Below are 14183 nucleotides of genomic sequence, written 5' to 3'. Positions count from 1 at the left end.
ATGTCAGAAGAAAATGAGGAATGGCTTCATTTGAGTGGAACCTTTGTGGAAAATAGCATGAACATCATTGGAATTCATGTGTTTTTTCAAAGCAATTGTGTTTTCCTTCTCTCACGTCATTTTCTTCTACTTCTATTTTGGTTTTATCTTGAGTTCCAGATCTATCATTCTCTTTTTCAGAGCCTCTATTGCTCTGGAGAGAGTCTCTTTTGTGTTTTTTAACATATCAATACTGTTGGGTTTTTTATTTATCTCTTCTTTGAGGTTTCTTCTTTCTGAATAGTCTACAAGCCCTAGATTTTTTTCATTTCACAGACTGGAGCCATATTTTGCAACATCTTTTTTCCACCCTCTTCCATCTACCCCTACAATGAAGGCATAAAAGTCTATATTGGCTTGGTTTTAAAAACCTTGTCAAAGTCTTAATAAAATTTCTTTATCTCTTCATCCCCTGCAATGATCTTCATGGAGGTTTTTTTTGGCTTGTATTCATCATGAGCAGTGCAAGAATAGTACCCCATGAAATGCTGTATCTTGTTGCATTTGAGTGCAGGATAAAACAAACTCCACCAAGTCCTTTGCCACTCCAAGGAGAACCATCCCTTCATTTGCTTTAGTTTTATCTTCTGGTTTCATTATCAGAGGTATACCAATATAGGGTTCAGTTTGTCTTATGTTCATTGGCAAGTATCTCATATTTATCTCATATTTAGAGTACCAACAGTTAAGTTTATGTTCATAGAAGGTGCAAAAACTGCGTGATTCTTAGCACCTTTTGCACCTTTTTCCATCTCTCTCTACTACAGCTACTATGGAAATAAAATTGGGTCATGTAGGACTTTTATATTTGCTTTGTTTTGTGGTTTTTCATGACCAGAAAAAAATCACCCCTGTGTTGGTAACCAAAAATTGGCTCCTTAGCACTTAGTCAACAAGTGCCCTTGAATAGTTTGGCTTTTTCCCCTGAACTTCCCCTTGTTCTAAGATACAACCCCTTAATGATCAATTATTCCACTAGTTAATTAGCCTGGTCCTTGATCTGAAGAGTCAATCATCACCAAGGCCACACTCAAAGTTGTTCCAGCATGGGAGAATTTGTTAGAGTTACTGTTCCCCTGGCATTGCCCAGGTTCACCACTGCACCACAATGAGGTATCAGAGTACCGCATTGAGATTCTTTAGCTAATTACAATTTTTGAAAGTGAAAAGGAAATAGAATTTTTCTACAAGTTGTCAAAAACTTCCAGAGGCTTTGGGGGTTACTCTCCCTTCACCTTATTTTTGTTCACATAAAAGATCTCCCTATCTGTGATAATGCTTAAGACACTGTAAATTTTTCTAATCCACTTAATCCTGTTAGGACCAACATGAACATAATTCTACGGAAAACTGGAGAAGCAAGTAATTACTTCAGGACAGCGCTCAAACTGAAATAAGCTGTACATTCAGATTTCAAGAGTCTTTTCCCGTATAGTTCACAAATAACAAAAGCACCAAATATAAATATATTACATATATGTGTATGTATATGTGAGTACATATAGATGTGTAAGTGCACACACACACACACACACACACACACAGACATGCACAGACACTCAAAGGTAGAGTGACCATTGCCAAAATAATCTTTATGCATAGATCTGATTGTGTTACTCTTCTACTATTAAAAATGTGTAGCTTCATCATCTCCCTAAAGTTCAAAGTTCTTTGTCTTTATGATCTTACGCCATCCTACTTTTCTAAATTTATTTATATTACTTCTATCCACAAATTCTCTGCTCCAGTTGCAATGGACAATTATCTGTCCTCTGAACTGGCCCTTGCATTTCTCCACCTCCCTACCTTTGCTCATGCATGCTATTCCCTGTACCTGGAATGTCCTCTCTCTCTCTCTCTCTCTCTCTCTCTCTCTCTCTCTCTCCCTCTCTCTCTCTCTCTCTCTCTTTCTCTCTCTCTCTCTCTCTCTCTCTCTCTATTTCTACCCCAACTCAAATGCTACTTCCTCCCAGAAGTTTGCCCTGATTTTCCCCCCACGCTCGGACAGTAACAAATATCTCTCTCAAATCTCATTTTGTTCTACACTTTTCTAATGAACAAATTCTGTAGTATTGTGTATTACTGTTATCTGTGCTTATCTCTTACATATATAAAAAACTGTAAGCTTTGTGAGGTCAGGGTTTGTACCTTTCCCAGCCTACCACTGTACTCCACACATGGTGTTTAATAAATTTTGGTGAATTTGATTGATTGAATCTTAAGAAAAAAAGCAGAACCCTGCCTGACATTTCTATATTAGGTTTAAGGAAAAACTTTCCTCACAACAGTATTTGGAGGATATTACTGTATTATTCCTCTCATTTTATGGATGAGAAAGAGAGGTTCAGAGAGTATAAGTAACTTACCCAGGTTTACAAAGGGCAGCTCGGTGGTATAGTGGAGAGAGTGCTGGGGCTGGAGTCAGGAAAATTCATTTTCCTGAGTTCAAATCCGGCTTCAGACACTTACTAGCTGTGTGACTCTGGGGAAGTCACTTAACTTTGTCTCAGTCTCTTCATCTCTCAAATGAACTGGAGAAGGAAATAGCAAACCGCTCCAGTATCTTTGCCAAGAAAACTCCAAACGGGGTCACGGAGAGCTGGACACAATCGAACAACAACAAATAGCTAGTAACTATCAGAGCCAGTATGTCAGCCCATGTTTTCTGAGCACTAGACCATTCCTCTTTCCTCTTTCTATACCAGGCTGCCTCTTCAGCTCACAAGCTTACCATGAGGATCAAATGGATAGGAAATCTCTTAGTAAATTACAAACAAACCATGCTTATCCAGCAAGGTTCGCAGATGGGGGAATCAGAAAATTAAACTTCTCAATTGTTTGCTCTACGTCACTCTTCACCATGCAACCCAGCGCTGATCCGATTAATACTCACTTTACTTTCCCAATAATTTTTTAATATCAAGAGCAAAACAAGCGATGTGGAAGTCACCGCAGAAAGAACAGACTCCTTTGAAAAGAACTTTAAATGATTAATTTTTTAGACTTTCTCTTTTGTCATATAGTCCCAATATTTCGTCTGAAGGCAATATAATTCTATTTTAAGGAATAGGGATGTGGTAATATTGAGAAAGGATAAAATGTGGAGAGGCATCATGGCATAATGAATGGAAAGACCAATGGACTAGAAATCCTGTCCTGATTCTAGTTTTTTCACTAGCTATATGACCCTGAGTAAGTCACATTCACTCTCTGGATCTGTTTCCTTCTCTGTAAAATGAAGGAGTTGAATTAGAATTATGTTCTAACATCCTATGTTTCAGAAAAAACATTTGACCAAGGCTCTCAGGATTTCCTCATTTCCGTGGTAGACACAGGCTAGATTTAGTCAAGTAGGCTTAGAACTGATGGACTAAACAAACCCAAAGAGTATTGAATAATGAATAATGTTTACCTGAAGGGAGATGTCTAGTGAATATCCACATGTCTGGGTCCTTAACCTTATTCTAGTTAGTATTTTTATCGTCAACTTAGGTTAAGTTAGAGATGTGCAGCCTTTCGTTCTAAGGGCCAGTTGTATGGGATATTTTCCTTATTGGCGAAGGCTGATTACTCAGTGCTCCACGACTGGATGAAGGGCAAGGCAGAATTAGTGAGGCTTCCAGCTTTGAGAGAGAAGATGCACCAATCTAATTTCTCTTAAGGTCGATGAAGGGAGAGAAAGATTCTAGGAAGAAGTTAATATGTAGAGGAGCTGTTATGTCCCTATCTCCAGCTTAATAGAATAGAATAGATACTTTGGGGAATTCCCCCTCGGGTGAGATCCAGGACTTTCTCTCTCTTGGTTGGCTGTGTTATCTCCTCTCCCTCCAAAGGGAGAGTTAATTCAATCTAGTACGGTCTGGTCAATCTGCATACTTTCTCTTATTTCTGTTTTGCTATGAACTTGGATTTTTTTCTTTGCTATTTGCCAAGTATGTTCATTGTGGAGTTAGGATCTGGTAGGAAGGGATTCAAGTCTTGGTTATAGAGCTTAGGGTCCTAATTCCTCCTTAAGGAACAGCAACCAGAAGCTTTGTTTATATCTAAAAATTACTTTCCCCAGATTAATAATATTTAAGGGAACAGATAGATATAATTCTAGCTTGGCACCCTCTCTATCTGAGGAGCACAGCGTGGCCAGCCACTGGCCCCAACTTGCTGCTTTCCCTTCCTGTCAGGAATCAAAATTTCACTTGGAGAAAGGTGGGGGAAGGACACACAAGAGGTATATATTCTTCTCTCCCTTTGAGCCACCTCTAGACAGAGCCATATGGTCATACATAACTTACATGGCAAAAAAATTTTAAAAAATAGCATCACACCCCACACCCTTACAGATGGTATACTTATCAAAGTTAAGGATGATATGTAACTAGAAGGGAAAACTAATACATTGGATGACAGAGTCAGGATCCAAAAATGTCTCCACTTACTAAAACCCTCAAGCTCTCTTCATCTCTTGCCTAGGCTATTATAATGGCCTCTTAATTGATCTCACTGCTTCCAGTCTTTCTCTAATCAATCTTTTAAAGAGCTACCAAAATAACCCTATTAAGGTACAGATCTTACTATGTCACCCCTCTTACTCAAAAAACTTCACTGGCTCCCTATTGCCCCTTGGATAAGATCAAAGTTCCATATATAAGGCACTCCAAAAAGAAGCCTCCAGCTTACCTTTTAGCCTAATTTAATGTCATTCCCCTTCATGTATTCTACATTCAAGCCAAAATAGCCAGCTAGCCATTCTCCAAACTTCACTTTCCACTTCCTGCCACAATGTACTCTCACAAGTCAATCCTCATGCCTAGAACTCACTCCTCCTCAGATAAGGGAATTTCTGAAACCTTCTCTTTCTTCAAAACTCAACTCAAATGCCACTTCCTCAGGGATGCCTTCCCTGACTTCCTGAATTGTTAGTGCCCTCCTCACAACCCTCCATTCAGATTCCCTACATGTTTGTATTTCCCCCCTAGTGTGTGGTTAAAAAATATTTACTGAATAGATTCAAATTGAATTGAGTGCTGGGCTGAAACTAGTAAGACAAAATGTATTAGGGATGAATGAAAACTCCTATATTTAGGTTCAAAAAAACCACTAAACAAGTACAGAATGGGAAAGACATGGATAGAAACAGCTTATGTGAAAAATCATCTGGGTGTTATAGGGAAATGCAAGATCAATATGAGTAAGTGGTAAAGCTACCAAATATAGATATTAAAACAGTAAAAGGAGCTTGGGGACTTGCTGTATTTACATTTGTATTCCTAACACTTAGTACAGTACCTAGCCTGAAAAGACCTTAGCCTAAAAGGGCCAGGGTCTCCCATTGCATCCTGGGCCATCTCCAGTCATCCTGGTGAACATCAGGCCACTGGACCCAGATGGCTCTAGAGGAGAAAGTGGGGCTGGTGACCTTGCACAGCCCTCCTTCACTCAAATCAAAGTCAACTGCCAGTGATGTCATCATCTCTCTTATGTCACAGTCTTCTTTGAGAACAAAGGACAAACACACGACAACAGTGCCTAGCATTCATTTATAGTTTTGATCCTAAAAGATGCCACGTGAATGTAAAAGACTTAAAGAAAAAAATACATTCCCCTCATATCATTGGCTATGGCATAATGACTGATAAGTCAGAATATTGCATGATAGAGTTGTACAATCATATTCTGCTGCATTCCATTCTTATATTAATACTAGTTGAAAAATATTAATAACAATCTTGAAGAATGTAAGATGCTGAATTTTACCTTTTAGGCAAATCATGTACAATGCAGTGAAAATGTGCCCTGAAAAGTGTTTTTTTTAACTTTATTAAATATCGTCATCTAGACTATACATTTCAGCAAAAACATTTCTGCCAATAGTAATAGATAAAATACTGCCAGTATCTTATCACACTTTTTATTAAATATATAAGGAAAGTCCACCTTTGGATGCTACTTTATAGTTTTTGGGACCTCTCCCTTAGTTACTGAAAATCGAAAGTAAATTCTGGGTTTCTTCCTCTAGAAAATACACTGATTTATTTAAAATTCTGCTCCATCACCAGAAGAGTTTTGATTTTTGTGCCTTCTGTCTTATGGTTTGGTGGGGGGAGATAGTTTTATTTTACCCATAATACCTCACACTCTTGCTCTAGAGATTAAGAAAGTTTTTTTAATTTGGTACTTAAACTTTGACTCATTGACTTGACTAATATTAACATTAATTGTTCTTTAAAAGTTTGATAGAAGTATTCCAACAGCATCAAGTTGGTTTGGAGAAACTTGTGAGGGTGAAGGGTAGGATGGGTGGTTCTTTTATAGTCATTCTATATCCTTTCCTGATTACATAAGATCTCTTTTAGTGTTCTTTTAGTTTGGGTATTGATCCTTTTGAATCTTCTTTTTTGTATCTTAGCTTTGTTGGCATAGAACTCTGCATAGTAAGTTCTAATAATTCTTTTTATTTTTTTCTGGTTTTGCTGTGACCACCATTTGCACTGCCATTTTTAAATTTTATTTATGCCCTCTTTTTTTAATCAGTGTAGCTAAAAGTTTGTCCATTTTGTTAGTCTTGTCAAAGAACGAGCTAGTGTCTGAGACCAGATTTGAACTCAGGTTCTCCTGGCTCCAGGGCCTGCACTCTATCTACTGCACTACCTAGTTGCCTTGTGTGCCAACACATGCTCAATTTTTATAAAACTTCTATGTGATGCTAAGATATATGGACATGTTTTAGTTGTCCCACTTAGAAGACACCATAAACCTTTAAGATCTGGTTTCTCCAGCAATTTTTAAAAATATACACTTTTCCTTTTGTTGATATGTGCTAAATTTGTCCATCTCTGAGAGAAAGAGGCATTAAAGTCTCCTACTGTTATTGTGTTACTGGCAACATCTCAAAATGCATTTTATTTTTCTGCTAATATGGTATTCAGGGCATATAAGTTTTTTCCGTTTAAGTTTTGTTATTTAATATTTTTAGTTTTCAACATTGATTTCCACGAGATTTTGAGTTGCAAATTTTCTCCCCATTTCTACCCTCCCCCCCACCCCAAGATGGCATATATTCTGATTGCCCCATCCCCCAGTCCACCATCCGTTCTGTCACCCCACTCCCCCCCTCCATCTCCTTTCCCCTTACTTTCTTGTAGGGCAAGATAAATTTCTATACCCCATTGCCTGTATATCTTATTTCCCAGTTGCATGTAAAAACAATTTTTTTTGAGCATTTGTTCTTAGAACTTTGAGTTCCAAATTCTCTCCCTTCCTCCCTCCCCACCCACTCTCCTTGAGAAGGCAAGCAATTCAACATAGGCCACACATGTATCATTATGCAAAACACTCTCATAAGTAGTCGTGCTGTGAAAGACTAACTAGATTTCCCTCCATACTATCCCCTTTTATTCAGTTTTCTCCCTTGACCTTGTCCCTTTTCAAAAATGTCTGCTTTGGATTACCTCCTCCCTGATCAGCCCTCCCTTCTATCATCTGCTCTCTCTTATCCACTTCCCCCCTATTTTCCTGTACGGTAAGATACCCAGTTGATTGTATATGTTATTCCTTCCTTAAGTCAAATCCGATGAGAGCAAGATTGGCTCATTCTCTTTCACCTACATCTTCTTCCCTTCCAATGGAACTGCTTCTTCTTGCCACTTTTATGTGAGAAAATTTACCCCACTCTATCTCTCCCTTTCTCCTTCTCCCAATATATCCCTCTCTCACCCCTTAGTTTTGTTTGTTTGTTTGTTTGTTTTTACATATCATCCCTTCACATTCAACTCACCCTATGCCTTCTGTCTATATATATGCATATTCCCTTCAGCTACCCTAATACTGAGAAAGGTCTCATGAATTACACACATCATCTTTCCATGTAGGAATGTAAACAAAACAGTTCACCTTTAGTTAGTCCCTTATGATTTCTCTTTCTTGTTTACCTTTTCATGCTTCTCTTGATTCTTCTGTTTAAAAGTCAAATTCTCTATTCAGCTCTGGTCTTTTCACGAGAAAGCTTGAAAGTCCTCTATTTTATTAAAAATCCATATTTTGCCCTGGAGTATTATACTCAGTTTTGCTGGGTAGGTGATTTTTGGTTTTCCTAGCTTCTTTGACCTCCAGAATATCACATTCCAAGCCCTTCAATCCCTTAATGTAGAAGCTGCTAGATCTTGTATTATCCTGATTGTGTTTCCACAATATTCAAATTGTTTCTTTCTGCCTGCTTGTAGTATTTTCTCCTTGATCTTGGAACTCTGGAATTTGGCTAAAATATTCCTAGGAGTTTTCTTTTTGGAATCTTTTTCAAGAGGTGATCAGTGGATACTTTCAATTTCTATTTTACCCTCTGGTTCTAGAATATCAGGGCAGTTTTCATTGATAATATCTTGAAAGATGATGTCTAGGCTTTTATTGATCATGGCTTTCAGGTAGTCCAATAATTTTTAAATTATATCTCCTAGATCTGTTCTCCAGGTCAGTGATTTTTCCAATGAGATATTTCACATTGTCTTCCATTTTTTCATTCTTTTGGCTCTGCTTTATAATTTCTTGATTTCTCATCAAGTCATAAGCTTCCATTTGCTCCATTCTAATTTTTAAGGTAGTATTTTCTTCAGTGGTCTTTTGGACCTCCTTTTCCATTTGGCTAATTCTGCCTTTCAAGGCATTCTTCTCCTCATTGGCTTTTTGGAGCTCTTTTACCATTTGGGTTAGTCTATTTTTAAGGTGTTATTTTCTTCAGTACTTTTGGGGGTCTCCTTTAGCAAGTCATTGACTTGTTTTTCATGATATTCTTGCATCACTCTCATTTCTCTTCCCAATATTTCCTCTACTTCTCTTACATGCTTTTCCAAATCCTTTTTGAGCTCTTCCAGGGCCTGAGACCAATTCATATTTTTCTTGGAGGCTTTTGATGTAGGCTTTTTGACTTTATTGACTTCCTCTGGTTTCATGTTTTGATCTTCTTTGTCACCAAAAAAAGGTTTTATAGTCTAAGTCCTTTTATTCTGCTTAGTCATGTTCCCAACCAACAGCTTGACCCTTGAGCTTTTTGTCAGGGTATGACTGCCTTCAGAGTGGCCAGTGCTTTGTCCCAAGCTTCAGGGGGTCTTGCACTGCTGTTTTCAGAGATACTTCTATACAGCAAGCTCTGCCACAGCAGCACTCCTCCTCCCCCAAGAACCACCAACTAGGACTGTGACCCAGATCCAAGAAGAGCTAAGCAAGAGAACCTTGCCTCTGTGCCAGCAAAGTGCTCCCTGAACTCCCGTTCTGATCCTCCACTTGATTCCTCCCACTGTATGGGCCTGGGGCCTAAAGCAGCCACAGTTGGAGCTCTGGAAGCAGCCACAGGCACTTCCTGCTGTTGCCACTGCTCTACCTCCACTGTCCCAGGGCTGGGGCTGGACCATGCACTTCTCTCACCCAGATCCAGCAGTTTTCCCACTGACCTGCTAAGTTGTCTTTGATGTTTGTGGGTTGAAAAGTCTGGTAACTGCTACAGCACAGTGATTCATGGTCCTAAGGCCTACTCCACCTGATCTGTTCCTGGCCTGGTCATTCCTGGTGTGGTCCACATTGGGCTGCACTTCACTCCCAGTACGGTGCAATAGACCCTTCCCAGCGACCATCCAGGCAGTCCTGGGCTGGAGACCTGCTTCCTTCTATTATTTTGTGGGTTCTGTAGCTCTAGGATTTGTTCAGAGCCATTTTTACAGGTGTTTGGAGGGAACTGGGGGAGAGCTTAAGCAAGTCCCCTTAAGCCACCATCTTGTCTCTGCCTCCTAAATAAAATCAGGGCATATAAGTTTAATATTGATATTGGTTTGTCGTCTATGGTTCTTTCAAGTGTGATGTATTCTCCTTGTTTAGCTCTATTTATATTTTGAATTTTGCTTTTGCCTTATCTAATAGCATGATTGCAATTAGTGGTACTTTTTTATATGTATAGTAAATTTTCTTCCAGCCCTCCATTTTTCTTCTGTGTTTGTCTTTGCTTCTTACATGTATTTTGTAAGCAACGTTACAGGATTTTGCTTTCCAATCTGTCACTCTTGTTTTATTGGATTGTTTATTCATATTTAAAGTTATGAGTTGGAGTTACATTTTTACTCCATTTGTTTCTAATATTATTTTTTTCTGAATTATAGTTGGTTTTTTCTCTTCCTCTTTTAAAACTATATTGTAACTCCAGTTATTTTTGCTTAATCTTAAGACAACACTATTCCCAAAGGTTCTCTTCCCCTCTTTTTCAAGCTCCCACCCTTCCATTTGTCAATTCTTTTCCCTAGTTTTAGACTTTTGATTAACTTCCTTTTTTCTTTATTTTATTTAGTTACCTAATTCTTCCCCTTTTTCTCTCCATTAAGTAGTTAATTAAAATCATCCTTCCATTCTTCTCCTTTAAAACTCTTTTGCTAAGTTTCTTTTTTCCTATTCTGTACGTTTTTCTAAAAAAAAAGAAAGAAAAATTTCTTCATCATATTATCTTCATTAGTACTTTTTCATTTTTATCTATTCAAAACCATTATTCTTGGATTCATGGTTTTTATATTTATTTATTCCTTCTTCAGCCTCTTGAATTCCTCATGGAATTAAAGCTACTAAACTGCTTGGTTTTCATTCCCTCTTCTAAACAAGTTCTTTGTTATTTCCTTGCAGTTCCTACCTCATTCCACCTTTGTCTGTTGTGCCTAAGTCTTAGAAATGTTCATTCTAATTGGTGGTAATAAGGATAAAAGTACCCTATGGTAGAAATTTCCCTGTTTCCCTGATAGTGTGATCCAGTTCCTCCTGGTGTGCCCAGGATCATTGTCTTTCCTATTTACCATAGAATCTCCTCTCTGGCTCTATGCTCTCCCATTCTTTTATTTATTTTTTTCTTTTTTATTCATTTATTTGATATTTTTAGTTTTCAGCATTAATTTTCACAAGAGTTTGAATTACAAATTTTCTCCCCATTTCTACCCTCTCCCCCACTCCAAGATGGCATATATTCTGATTGCCCCATTCCCCAGTCAGCCCTCCCTTCTGTCACCCCACTCCTTCCCATCCCCTTTTCCCTTACTTTCTTGTAGGGCAAGATAGATGGTTATGCCCCATTGCCTGTGTATCTTATTTCCTAGCTGCATGCAAAAACTTTTTTTTGAACATCTTCTTTTAAAACTTTGAGTTCCAAATTCTCTCCCCTCTTCCCTCCCCACCCAGCCTCCCTAAGAAGGCAAGCAATTCAACATAGGACACGTGTGTATCATGCAAAACCCTTCCACAATACTCATGTTGTGAAAGACTAACTACATTTTGCTCCTTCCTAGCCTATCCCCCTTTATCTAGTTTTCTCCCTTGACCCTGTCCCTTTTCAAAAGTGTTTGTTTTTGATTACCTCCTCCCCCTATCTGCTCTCCCTTCTATCATCCCCCCTTTTTTATCTCCTTCATCCTTCTTTCCTGTGGGGTAAGATAATCTATTGACTGTGTATGTTGTTCTCTCCTCAGGTCAAATCCAATGAGAGCTAGATTCACTCATTCCCCCTCACCTGCCCCCTCTCCCCTTCCTACAGAACTGCTTTTTCTTGACACTTTTATGCGAGATAATTTACCCCATTCTATCTCTCCCTTTCTCCCTCTCTCAATATATTCCTCCCTCATCCCTTAATTTGATTTTATTTTTTTAGATATCATCCCTTCATATTCAACTCCCCCTGTGCCCTCTTCCTATATAATATATATATACATATATGTATATTCCCTTCAGCTACCCTAATACTGAGGTCTCATGAATTATACACATCATCTTTCCATGTAGGAATGTGAACAAAACAGTTCAACTTTATTAAGTCGCTTGTGATTTCTCTTTCTTGTTTACCTTTTCATGCTTTTCTTGATTCTTATGTTTGAAAGTCAGATTTTCTATTCAGCTCTGGTCTTTTCACTGAGAAAGCTTGAAAGTCCTCTATTTTATTGAAAATCCATATTTTGCCTTGGAGCATGATACTCAGTTTTGCTGGGTAGGTGATTCTTGGTTTTAATCCTAGCTCCTTTGACCTCCAGAATATCATATGCCAAGCCCTTCGATCCCTTAATGTAGAAGCTGCTAGATCTTGTATTATTCTGATTGTGTTTCCACAATACTCAAATTGTTTCTTTCTGCCTGCTTGCAGTATTTTCTCCTTGATCTGGGAACTCTGGAATTTGGCAACAATATTCCTAGGAGATTTCTTTTTGGGATCTTTTTGAGGAGGTGATCTGTGGATTCTTTCAATTTCTATTTCACCCTCTGGCTCTAGAATATCAGGGCAGTTCTCCTTGATAATTTCTTGAAAGATGATATCTAGGCACTTTTTTTGATCATGGCTTTCAGGTAGTCCAATAATTTTTAAATTATCTCTCCTGGATCTATTTTCCAGGTCACTGGTTTTTCCAATGAGATATTTGACATTGTCTTCCACTTTTTCATTCCTTTGGTTCTGTTTGATAATATCTTGATTTCTCATAAAGTCACTAGCTTCCACTTGCTCCAATCTAATTTTTTTTAATTTATTTTTATTTTTAGTTTACAACAGATGGTTCTACATAATTTTGAGTTCCAGATTTTCTCCCCTCTCTCCCCCCTCCCTCCTCAAGATGGCATGGAATCTCATATAACTACCACGAATGACTTCGCATTGAATTAATTTATACACTAGTCAGGTTGCGGAGAAGAATTACGACCAATGGAATGAATAATGAGAAAGAAGAAACAGAACCATTCTCCCATTCTTTTAGATGCCAGTTACCCCATGAGCTCTGATTCCCCTTCTCTGGAAAAAGAAGGCTCTACATGGAGGCACAACACTCTATGGTAACATTAAATCCCTTCGAAGTATTTGCATTTTAAGGTACCAATCTCCTCTCATAGGATATATTATATGTTATAGGATATATTTCTTCCCCCATGGAAGTTTTCTTCAGTGGGACCCCCCCTCCCACCAATAAATTGAGATTTCCCTCTTTTCCCCCTTTTTTCAAACATTTTCTTTGCCACATTTCCAATGTTCTTGTAGCTTCTTCTTATTCCTGAGAACCCATAGAAATTATTTTCCCTTCACTGTTCATTTACCATTGACTTGATTAGGGCACATCACAATTCTGCTCTATCTTTACCTCCCCTCTCCTCTTTTATGCACCATCCCATTGTATGGTTTAGTCTAACAAAATACATTAATTCATCAATGAGGAAGGAAGAGCATGAGTTTTAGTCCATTGTGTCTCAGGCTTGTGCCTCCAGTCACATCTCTTATTTTCTTAAGTTCCACTTTTATCTTGATCTCTTTTGTATACCTTTAGAAAGAAATCTCTTACTAGTCCCTCTGTAATTATTTTTCTTTTTTATGACATAAATGTCTTTCTAATTCTAGTTCTTTTTCTTTTAACATTCTCTAGATGCTATCCACCTCCAGAAAGAGAACTGATGAACTCTGAGTGCAGAGTAAAGCATATTTTTTCTTTCAATTTCTTTATTTTTCTTGCTTTTTGCAGTGTGGCTAATAGGGAAATGTGTTTTGTATGACTTCACATCCATAGTGAGTATCAGATTGTTCACCTCAATGGATAAAAGAGAGGCTGGAGGGAGAGAATTGGAACCAAATTTTTAAAATGAATGTTAAAAAAATAGTGTCTGGATATGGATTATTTTATTTTGTTATTCATGCTTTCCTTGGTAGTTGCATTTGCCTACCTTTTTGTATTTCTATTTGTTGAGATGTAAGCAAATCTGATAATCTACTCATGACTGGCTCTTATTTTTGTAAGAACATTTCTCTCTTTTATTACCTCTCCTTCTGATAACCACCTTTTTTTGTTGATAATCAGATGATTATGCTAAGGTTTGCATTTTGGGTTTCATTTTAAGCTCTTTTGCTTTCCAGAATATATTATTCCTTCCCCTTCTGTAGCTTCTGGTGGATGCAGAATAGTCTTGTGTTCCTTGAATTTCTTTTCCTTTATATTTGAAGATCTTTCTCCTGGTTACTTGCAGATTTTGTTATCTGCCATTGGAATTCTTAGATTTAACCACTGTGTGTCTTGGAGTTTGTAGCATAAGGTATTTTTCTGGAGGTGATCAATGGATTATTTGATTAGTACTTATTTTTTACTTTATTTTATTTGATTAGAACTTAT

This window comes from Trichosurus vulpecula, chromosome 3 (assembly GCF_011100635.1).
Source record: "Trichosurus vulpecula isolate mTriVul1 chromosome 3, mTriVul1.pri, whole genome shotgun sequence".
Lineage (NCBI taxonomy): Eukaryota > Metazoa > Chordata > Mammalia > Diprotodontia > Phalangeridae > Trichosurus > Trichosurus vulpecula.
Note: the sequence above shows the minus strand (reverse complement) of the source record.